The 11,373-nt window shown below is 40.3% G+C and overlaps 1 non-coding gene across 1 annotated transcript; it reads left to right on the top strand.

The window, feature by feature from the left end:
- The first annotated feature begins 8,434 nt into the window (after positions 1–8,434).
- On the top strand, positions 8,435–8,536 carry LOC147880878 (U6 spliceosomal RNA). Its single transcript, XR_015540515.1, has one exon. It is a non-coding gene; the product is annotated as a U6 spliceosomal RNA (small nuclear RNA).
- Positions 8,537–11,373: the final 2,837 nt, after the last annotated feature.

Raw genomic sequence — 11,373 nt, 5'->3', positions numbered from 1 at the left:
GAAGCAAAGAAGATCATACGCAGCCATGATGTGGTCTTCAATGAGAAGAAGATGCATAAGGCACCCATGAGGGATGTGGAAATGAGGAGAATCACTTTCCAGGATGTGAATCCACCTGCATATGTTGATAGACAGCAAGCTGTCCATGCACCAAATGTGCAAGAAATGGTACAACCAAGTACTCCCACAGGTATACAATCAAGGGTAGATGATGGATCATCTATTGGTGGAAATGATGAGCCAAATGTGGCTGATATGCAAGTGGGACAGCAAGCTGAAATGCCCTTGAGAAGATCATCTAGAGTGTCTAGACCGCCTGATAGGTTTGTTCCAGGGGTAGACTATGTGATGCTTACTGATTGCGGGGAGCCTTCTTGCTACAAAGAGGCTATGATGCGTGAGGATCAACGCAAGTGGGAGTATGCTATGCAATCAGAGATGAGTTCACTTATGAAGAATAAGACTTGGGACTTGGTTTCTTTGCCACATGGAAAGAAAGCATTGCCATGTAAATGGGTCTACAAAATGAAGGTCACAGGTGATGATGTGCCTAGGTACAAGGCCCGTTTGGTTGCTAAAGGGTTCAAGCAAGAGAAGGGTGTGGACTTTGATGAGATATTCTCTCCGGTTGTGAAGATGACCACACTTAGATGCATGCTTGGACTAGTGGCAGTAGAGGATATGGAGCTTATGCAAATGGATGTCAAGACAGCTTTCTTGCATGGGGATTTGCATGAGGAAATTTACATGGTGCAGCCGGAAGGCTTTGAAGAAAAGGGCAAAGAGCATTTAGTTTGCAAGCTAAAGAAGAGTCTCTATGGTCTTAAGCAAGCACCTAGAGAATGGTATCAGAAGTTTGATGCTTTCATTCGGTCCCAGGGTTTTAGAAGGAGTGAAATTGATCACTGCCTCTACACTAAAAGAGCTAAGGATAGTAGCCTGATAATCCTGGCACTATATGTGGATGATATGCTATTGGCTAGCAAGAATACTTATGAGCTAGATGCATTAAAGGCCAAGTTGCATGAGGCCTTTGATATGAAGGATTTGGGATTTGCAGGTCATATTCTTGGTATGCGCATCACGCATGATCGGAGTAGGAAACTCCTTTGGCTTTCACAAAAAGAGTATGTTACAAAAGTATTACAGCATTTCAATATGGAGGGGGGGAAGGCAGTGAGTACTCCATTGCCTCCATATGTGAAACTGAGTCATACAGATAGTCCCAAATCAGAAGAGGAGAGGGCCATGATGGCTAAGATTCCTTATGCATCAGCGGTTGGGAGTCTTATGTATGCTATGATAGCTACTAGACCAGACATTGCATTTGCAGTGGGAGTTGTTAGCCGGTATATGGCTAATCCAGGAAAGAGGCATTGGGAGGCAGTTAAGTGCATCATGAGGTACATGAAGGGTACCAAGGAGATGTGCATTTGCTTTGGTAAAGGAGACATGCGTGTACTTGGGTACACAGATTCAGACTATGCAGGGCATGTGGATAGTAGGAGATCCACTTCTGGTTATGTGTTCACCTTTGAAGGTGGTGCAGTGTCGTGGATGTCTCGCGCACAGAAGTGCATTGCTTTGTCTACCACAGAGGCTGAGTATGTTGCAGCCACAGAGGGTTGCAAGGAGGCTATATGGCTTGATCGGCTAGTGGGAGATTTGGGGATTCATACAGGTGTACCGACATTGCATAGTGATTCCATGAGTGCTATTCAGCTAGCACGGAATCCGGTCTTTCATGCAAAGACCAAACACATTGAGGTCAGGTACCATTTCATCAGGGAGGTACTTGAGGACAAGCGCATAGAGCTTGTCAAGGTTCATACAGATGATAACCCTGCAGATATGCTGACGAAGAGTCTACCTAGTCAGCGGTTTGAGTATTGTCGTGTATTGATGGGCATTGGATAGTATGCTCACTGGTTGTTCTCCCTTAAAGGCACATTGTCCTTTAAGTGGGAGGTTGTGGGGGTTAAAGGTCACTGTGCCTTTACCCTAGTTATGTACAATACTCAAACACATATATAAATGAATGAAAAAGAAGATTAGGGTGATTCTGCACCCACCAAAACTTGTGTGGCTCTTTGTCTCTCTCTCTCTCTCCTTCTTCCGTTCTTGCTTCCATTGAGAGCACTCTCATCGTTCACTTCACATCAATTAGGCAAAACAATATACTCTGGTGGTTCACTTGGCATCAATGTAATAGGTTTGCTAAATTCAAAATAGCATTGGATGTAGGTGGGTATGGGATGTGCTTTGGATACTCTATCACGACTTCAGTAAAGCAATGCCTTCTATAGTCTACGGTAACAAATGGCTCTATGAATAGCAAATACAAGGGGCCAAATCCGTGATTTTACAACAAATGCTTTCTATGCAGCCTCAGCTTAACACCACAACCAAAGCCTACATCTCCATTGCAACAGATTGCCTAATGAATCTCAACGAGCTCCCTCCGCCATACTCCAAGACCATAGTGCAATGCTATAGCTAGCAAAGCTCCAACACGACATCGCGGATGACCTCGATGCCCATGGTACACAAACATAGCCGACCATGCTCCTCTTGAGGCTCCATCTATTAACAACTCACAAGACTCTCAATAATGCTCAACAATCGCCATCAACTCTCCCAACGAGCTCCATCCTCAACTCTCAGTTCTCCAATGCCAAAGCATGAGCAACTCAACCGAGATCCACAATGGACTTCAGCAACTCCAACAACACCTTGCACCAAATCTCCAAGACCTCGCAACAGATGCCTACGACATCAACACCCGTCTCCACCAACACAGAAGCATAGGAAACAACCACCTCCCAAGGTAGTTTTCCAGTAGCAGCAAAGATCATGCCTTCGTTTAGCTTTGGGTTGAGCCATTTATGCTCGACGCAAATGGCCAAGCCGCTAGCGGGTCGGGCTCTTTTGGCCCCTCTAGACATTGTTTGCACCTAGCGCAAATGGAGGTTCCACAAGCCTCTCGTCCATATCGGCCATTTGGCACGTCCAGGAGTGATTTGCGCCAAGTGCAAATGGCTTATCAAGCCACTATAAGGCCTCTTGGGCCATTTGGCTCTGCCAGTAGTGATTTGCACCCAGCACAAATGGCTTATCGAGCCACCACAAGGCCCTCTTAGGCCATTTGGCTCTACCAAGACCCATTTGTGCCCATCGCAAATGGTCATTTCTTGAAAAAAACATTGCTACTAGCATTTCGGGAAGAGGGAGGAACCAGGCGAGGGAGGAGGGAGAAGCCTACTTACCTCTGAGCGTGGGGAGCCGAGCATGGGGAGCCGAGTAAAAGGAGCCGAGCATGGGGAGCCACGCATAGAGGGAGGAGCCACAAGGGTGGAGTGGCGAGGGAGGAGGCAGGATGAAGGAGGCAAGGGAGGAGGGGGGTGAAGATGAGGTAGGAGGGATTTGAGGAGGAAGGAGGGAGGACGAAGGTGAGGGAGAAAGGAGGGATTTGAGGAGGCAAGAGGGAGGAGGGATTTGAGGAGGATGAGATTGGAAAGTAACAGGGATGTTTGTGCATGAGTTAAAAACAAATCGTGAGGGAGGAGGTGTGTGCATGAGGAAATTTTTATAAAGTGTCCCTTCAACAGTCACTTCAATAGCCAATTTTCTAACATTCTTATGCACATTCCTCGTTGCACTTCCCCCCCTCCCTTGGTACTTGGCCCTTCTCTTTTGGTCCCTACCTTTCTCTTTTGCTCCCTTCCCAACACAGTTCCTTGCCTCCCCTCCCATGCCCTTGCTTATACCTCCTCTCATAGTACTCTTCTCTTCTTGTCCCTGCCCACCCTCACCTTGGCAACTCTTGACTACGCCCTCTGCAAACTTCTATGTAGAAAACTTCTACAATGGCCATTGCAACCATTGCATTTGATGCTCAATGCCTGCTGCTGCTGCAAGATGTAGAAATCCCATTGAAGGAAGGAAAGTGTGTTGTGAACAAAAGTTTCTTGGTTAATAAGCTTCATACAAGCCTCATATTTGATGGAGTCAATGCTGTGATTGCTAATACTATTTGTGGCCAAACTCTGGTCCCTATGGTGGAGCACACCAACATGGAAGGAGGTATACATTTCATCATGGATTCAAGCTTGTCTGACAAGTATATAGTGTCAACTAGAGAGAGGACATCCTCACTGACAATGGCTAGAAGTGATCCACACACCATATATGTCGAGGATGATGAATACAGTGATGATAAATGTTTTGTGAGTGTTCAGGACGATGACGAGACAGTCCAAGTGGTGTCTACAGTAGAGTGGAAATCCACAATGTCGGGGTCGAGTTCTCTATTGGAAGTGTATCTTCCTCTAGGCCCCAAGGAAGATACACTTCCAATAGAGAAATCCACAGTGTCGGGGTCTAGTTCTCTATTGGTGCAAGAAGCCGTGCAATCAAATCGCACTGTTGGAACAAGGAAAATACAAATGGATGTGACACGAAGATTGATAGAGAAAATGGTAATGAATTCTAAAAGGTCTCTGGAGTCTCATTTTGGCGATGAGTTGTACAACATTTTGGAGGAATTGGAGCCTCTAGCAAGAACGCGCAGGTATTTCAAAATCCTTTCTCATTTTCTTTCTTGGTGTTTGGAAATTTTCGATGATAAATGGGTTTTCTGCCTTTACTTTAACCAGGTTGAAAGACATTGTTAGGAAGGCAAAAAGGCAAAAAGGACATTGTTGGGAAGGCGTTGGAGGGCTAGACAGTATCTTGGAGCTAAAACGAAAATGCATGTATGACTTCTTTCACTGTAGCCAATTTCCTAGACAGGGGTTTGAGGAAGAAAGATGTTTTGTGTCCAAAATGTCCACCAAGGGTCCAGCTTCAGGGGTTGACATAGTTAATCATATGAATCGTGATGGTTCCGGTGATTTGAAGACAAGCTGGGTGATGTTTGATCACACACAGAGAGTGGTTGGTTGGAGCACTTTTGCTTGTCATGTCTATGATCCAAGGTATAATATTCCATAATTTCCTATGGTTTTCCCATATTGATTGTTTGCTACATGGTGCATGCTGATCTTGTATTCTATTCTTTGTATCATAGCTAGCGGGAGCTGCCCAATATAGCCACATGTGAAATGAAAGAAGAGGACACAGATGTACAAATACTCTTTTGGGAGAACCTTAACCAAGTCATGGTACGGTCTGGCTATTCGAAGTAAATTTTTATGGATTTATGGCTGATGAAGCACAAGCAGGATGGTTGGCAATACGGCATGTATTCAATGGGGGTCGTGAGATAGAAGGAAGGGAGCCTCTTCCACTGGGAGCAAAGTTTGCATCAACACTAGGCATATGTAGAGATTGGACATCGTGTGGAGCACAAGGAGTTATGTGAGTGATGGCATCACAAATGTGAAAAAATTAATTAAATAAGTCCATGATAGATACATGAACCAAATGGAGTAGAAATGGATAGAAGTAGAGTTATATATGTGTAAATGCTTGAGGTTTAGTTTTAGCCATATGTTGTGTGTAATTTAGGGGAATTTTTTCATAAATCGTGTGTCTAAATGATAACATTGAACCCTATACTTCAAGATCTAATGCAAAAAGAGAACTCAGGCTACTCTGTTCCACTCGCCTAGGTCCGCTTGCCTAAATTTCTTATTCAGTCCTTAGCATGATAAAATTTCTATTTTAGTATAGTCTTGTTGTAAGTGCAATTTAATAGGACGCATTGAGATTGTAAATTGCATTGTATGTGCACTACGTACTACATGTGGTTTAGGGCTCCTACTCCCATATTCACTTCCTTGTATATATACATGTTTTGCATTCATTGTATATGTACCTATTTTGGGTTCACTTTCTCGTGTATATATCCCCTTCCTCGTTTAAATACCTATTTTGGGTTCACTCCATGTGGGGAGCATAGTGTATACATCTTTAATAGTACGTGAGCTATCAAGCTCTCCTCTCTCTCTCTCTCTCTCTCTCTCTCTCTCTCTCTCTCTCTCTCTCTCTCTCTCTCTCTCCTTCACCAATTCTTCAACAAATATGAGATCACAATTGAGATTAAATCAAACTCAAGGGTTAGCCAAATAGGCTTGCAAGCTGAAGAGGAAAAATGCAGATGTAACAAAAGATAGAGGACAAAGTCCAGAATAGAACAAGGAATAAAGAATAATGTAGAAATAGTTGCACTAGCCTTTTATATAATTTTTTGTAGATAGTCGGTTAATCTTATGTTCTAGTCTTCCTACTCTCAAGTCTTCGTCTTAGTTGCTCATTCCAAAACATGGAATAAGAGTAATCCAAATGACATGAGACTTTGTAATTCCACAAATGATGATGTGTCCCACCAACATGGACAATTTGGATGCATTCTAAATGTGGGCTCTATGGGAATAAAGATGATGCAAGTCAAAATCATAACATCCAAAATGCCTTATGGGTTTCAATTAGAGGCCTGAATAATCTTTATGGGAATGATCGTCCTACATGATTATTCTCCACTGGGCACATGAACTAGCTTTTGCTTATATGTTGACAACCTAACCCCACTATAGTCCCAAATGTGGCCTTAAATTGGAAACACGATGCTCAAATATCTTTAATCTCATTTTTTATTGAAGCCACTAAGTAATGTTAGCCAAGGAGGAATGTAATAAGTATTATACCATGTGCTATTGCCAATAACAAAGTCTTATAGGCAAGCACTATCCACACTTAGCAAGTTCATTTTGCCAAATATGGAATACCAACCCACTATCATACCAATTCCTTGAAATTGAAAGGACCAAGTGGTGAACCAATACCCTATAAAATGGTATCTACAAATAGGATTAAAGATCCCAAATGTTCTAATTCAATGTAATTATAAAAGGGATCCCACAATTGTACGATTGTACAAAAGTGAAAAATGACTAGATCTAGGAGGAATCGATCAAAACATAGGGCACTAAAACGTTAAAACATAGGCCATACCAATACAATTGTACAATTGTACAAAAATGACTAGATTTAGGAGGAATCGATCAAAACATAGGGCACTAAAACGTCAAAACATAGGCCATACCAATTGAATAGATACTTCCACAAACTGTGCACCCAAATTTCCATATATGAAGACACTCAACTAGTAGGAATTCTTTAACAAAGTCAACTCTCAATACGAAGGCAGATCTAAAATGTTTCCTTCCTCACATTTAAATGTCTTATTTTGTTCATATTGCCTTCAAATCCAATAGGAAGAATATCAAGAGAAAATTGGAGGCAATATGAAAAAGTGATCATTTTTCGAAACACTTGTGTGAGAAATATCACAATCCACATAGTTTTGTAACTATTCATATACGGATGCATTTATTTGTTCCCACATTGCAACAATGGCAATTCCAATATTGAGACACAGACTATTTGTCTTCTCCAATTCCCGTGGTATTTGTATGGAAATTCTGTTGTGTTTGTAACCGAAGATTGAAAGGGACACCACTTCCCTCATCTTGCTTGTGGAAATGGAATTTGGACTCTTGATGCCACTTTAATTATGCTAATAGAGGCCTAATCATGATACCTAAAATTTTGGATAGGAAATTTTCCTAGCCACATCTAGGACATAAATAAGGGTGAAAAAATAATCCCTACCCAAGTTAAATGTAAGGCCATTGTGAAGGCATTCCTATCCTTCTTTGATAGATGTCATAGAATGTACAAAGGAGTGAATACCCATGAGAACGTTCTAGCAACCCAACCTCTAATATGGGACAACAAATGAGATGAAAACATGGCATTCTTGATCGATAAGTTTTTATAATTTGTACCATGGTCTCTGAAATATTATCTAGCTATTCCATTTGCAAGTTTTGATTAGGAATACTCATTCAAAGGGAAAATGGATGACCAAAAACATGTCATAGATATTAGTTTATCTTTCTATCCATGGGCTTACAACGAAGCCTAGACTTAAGAATTTTTTGGTCTAAGCATGTGAGTGGAGTAGCATTTATTGTGTGGAAAAAATAAGACCAATACTTGCACAAACATTTCATGTTTAGGAGTGCAAAACATCTACATTACAAATAGTTGCAAAGAAACCCACAGAAGAGGAGTTAATGCACATAGTTTCCATTGTGCCACTCTATGAGTGCAAAACATAGGCATTACAAATCATTTAATGTGTGCACAACTAGTAGACGAGTAGTATACCACTTCTTAAAAAGGAAATACCAACACAATTCCTATGATTTAGAAGAGTAGGTGTAGGATGTTATGACCAACACCCTATAGAATGACCAATCCATAGAGAATTAGAAAAAACGAGGGGTGCTATGAAAGCACATACAAATCAATTTTTGTAGCAAAATCCTATTCCTAGAAGCTTGTAGAGTTTGAATGTATGAAAAGTGGTAGAGACGCCTGTCTCATTATGGATTGAAGAGAATGAAACCTTTTAACCTTAGTAAATGACATTTACTCATACAAGACATCTAATAAAATTGGAACCATATAGAGAAGACTAGCATGGCCCCTGCACAAAACAAAATTCCCATATGTAGCCATAAGTATAAATCATGAACTCCATTTCCCTTCCATAATGCAAATCAGAGACCAACGTAATTGTAACAAGGAAAAAAAAGGAAGGAGACATAACCACTTCTTGCACTATGGTAACAAAGGTCATAAATTTGCAGTCATGAGATACAAGCAAATTCCAAACACTCAAAACAAAGAATGATTAAGCCACACTCCAACTGAGGAATGATGAAGCAACACGTTCCAAAGTATTATGTGGGTTTTTTAAAAATCACGGATTGAAGACATAGTGCTTAGAGATCCTTCAAACGAATACAAGTTTGAAAAGAATTCCATGCATTCAATTGTCTCACTTTCTTCATATGGTCTTCAAATCCAATAAAAAAGAATAGAAAGAGAGAATTGGAGGTACTATGCATAAATTTAAAGGAGGGCATTGTTGGCAAACACTTGGAGTAAACAATTTATTAAGACAACAAACCACCCATTTTCGAAAGTATGTAAATAAGTAACTACATAAGCACACAAATGCTAGACATGGCATAAATGGTCACACAAAATACGGTTTAGTGAACATATATTAGAGCTTGCATGGCAGTAAGAGGGGAGAGGTAGCGAATGCGAGATAGAGTATAATGTAAAAGATAATTCAATTAGAAACCCATCTAAGTAGGCCAATGGCAAGAAATGTGCATCAGGAATATCCATCCCAAAATTAGGTTTAGGCATTGAGACAAAGCAAAAGCATTGGGACCTTGAGCTCCCTACCAGCTTGTACTTGAGTTTTAGTCTCTCTCTCCACCCTTTGCAATGAAATGACTTTGTCTAATCCTACTCCACACATTGACCAAAAGGATCATATCTTTTTCACAAGACAAGCCCAAGGGCTTGAAGGAAGATATTAGTGCAAAGAATGGACACACACACACACACACATACCCACAAAAAATAATTTTGATTAGTAAGCATATCTCGTACATACAGACACTTATTTTTTTATACACACACACACATGTATACTTTTCCAACTATGAATTATTCTTTTATGTACCCCTTGTGAAATCACTCATTCGTTCCTTACTCCACTTGTGACTTAAACTTCACTTGTGGCTTAAATTTTTTTAATTATCTAAGCATCCATATGGTTGTGTATATTCCTAGGTAAAGCAATAACAAGCCGAGGGAAACATGCATTACCTGTCTACCCAAACGTAACTATGATGTTCTAATACCTAGTTGGTTTGGATGGTGGTAGGTAAGTGGACCCTGACCTTGAAACCTTGACTACCTGAGGATTCGACGTATTATGTTTGTCAAACTCAATATTATTAAAAATTCTTAATTTTGATAAAAAAATTTGTAAACTCTAGTTGTTGCATTTTTCATCTTAAATGTCTCAAACATTTTTTCCTTGTATGTCTTCCTTTTTTAACTTTTTATCCAATTGATGGAATTAATTGGCTCAATTATTGATGGAAATTTTTAATCTAAAAACACACTTTGATTTTCCAACTAGCCTTTGATCAAGCTAGTGCCATGCATTTAATTCACATCCATTGGATAATTCTTAAGCATGGATAATCCCCAGTCATTTTGTGATCCGCCTTATTACTTATATCTATTTTGTTGAAGTGGTTTACGCATTTATTAGTGGCATCATTTTTTCATTCGACACTTATCATACAAATCCACTTTTATTCACTTGTTATCAGTAGGTGGGGAGTGAGTTCCACATGGTGGCCTTACTCCCCACCATGTGGTCTTACCCTTTGGGTTGGGGGTGGGCCACACACACACATACCCACAAAAAATAATTTTGATTAGTAAACATATCTCACACACATACACTTATTTCTTTACAAACACACACACACACACATGTATACTTTTCCAACTATGACTTATTCTTTTATGTACCCCCCGTGAAATCACTCATTCGCTCCTTACTCCGGAGACTTGTGACTTAAACTTTACTTGTGGCTTAGATTTTTTTAAATTATCTAAGAATCCATGTGGTTGTCTATATTCCTAGATAAAGTGATAACACGCCGGGGAAAACAAGCATTACCTGTCTACCCAAACATAACTATGATGTTCTAACACCTAGCCTGTTTGTATGGTGTGAGGTAAGCGGACCCCGAGCTCAGAACCTAGACTGTCTAAGGATTCGACGTCTTTTTCCAATGTTATGTTTGTCAAACTCAATATTATTTAAAATTCTTAATTTTGATCGAAATTTTTGCAAACTTTAGTTGTTGCATTTTTCAACTTAAATGTCTCAAACATTTTTTCTTTATATGTTTTCCTTTTTTTACTTTTTTATCCAATTGATGGAATTAATTGTATGGCTCAATTATTGATGGGAATTTGTAATACACACACACACACACACACATAGGTAGATCTTTTGGTTCCCATCCTTGAGAAGCTAGATTCATGTGATTGGTACATCGTAGTGATTTGTTCTAGCTAGGAAGGCCACTTCAAGGACATCATGCTACTTGGTAGGGGTTCCTTCTAACTAGACTTTGACTCTCTAGAGGTTATACATATTGTAGTTCTTTAGCTCAGCCCCCTCCTATAGAAAGGCACTCATTAGCCCTTGTTGCCTTTATTGAATCCAGTACTTGAGGACCAGAAGTAGACCAGTTTTTCCATTCACTTTTTTGGCCTTCTAAAAGTGTCCTAGATTCTACACCATTTAGGATGCATTTGGATAGGCCCTCAAGATATATCCACTCTTGTTTATCCCTCTATAGTAGCTATAGCAATGATCTCAAAGGGAGACTGAGTGCTAAGAGTTTGAATTATGACACTAAGCCTAGCTAACTTAGAGGGCATGTACTCTCCCTCTGACGGACTCATATAGGC

This window comes from Dipteris shenzhenensis, chromosome 31 (genome assembly GCF_047967505.1).
Source record: "Dipteris shenzhenensis isolate YYH24624 ecotype China chromosome 31, Dip_SZ_1.0, whole genome shotgun sequence".
In the NCBI taxonomy this organism is placed as follows: domain Eukaryota; kingdom Viridiplantae; phylum Streptophyta; class Polypodiopsida; order Gleicheniales; family Dipteridaceae; genus Dipteris; species Dipteris shenzhenensis.
Note: the sequence above shows the minus strand (reverse complement) of the source record. Positions and strands in the feature narration are given on the sequence as shown.